The sequence below is a fragment of the Equus caballus genome, chromosome 6 (assembly GCF_041296265.1).
Source record: "Equus caballus isolate H_3958 breed thoroughbred chromosome 6, TB-T2T, whole genome shotgun sequence".
Classification (NCBI taxonomy): Eukaryota; Metazoa; Chordata; class Mammalia; order Perissodactyla; family Equidae; genus Equus; species Equus caballus.
In genome coordinates this window covers 45,298,513-45,298,900 of record NC_091689.1, presented here as the reverse complement: position 1 = coordinate 45,298,900, position 388 = coordinate 45,298,513, and positions in this window count along the sequence as shown.

Sequence of the window (388 nt, the reverse complement as noted above, 5' to 3'; positions counted from 1 at the left end):
TCTATGTGTTTGGTTTTCTTGTGATTCAATGGGACGGTAAAATAAAGAAATCTCAGGAATGAAAAAATAATCAGATGGGTAGCAGAAGAAAACTAATGCTGGACTGAGAGGCTCTACAAAGGTCATTCAGCCTGTTCCCTATGTATCCCCCTACCTGTGCCACAACTTGCAGCTCCCCTGCTTCATTATTTTTTTATTGAAATATAATTGACACATACGTTAGTTCTGAATGTACAACATAGCGATTCAACATTTAACAGCTGCCCTGCTTTAAAGTGTTCCCTAAAAATAAGCCACAATTTATCAAGAATTCTCTGCAGCCTTTTATAACCATGCAAATCAGGAAATATTTTCTAATATCCAAACTGAATCATTCTAATTATGATAT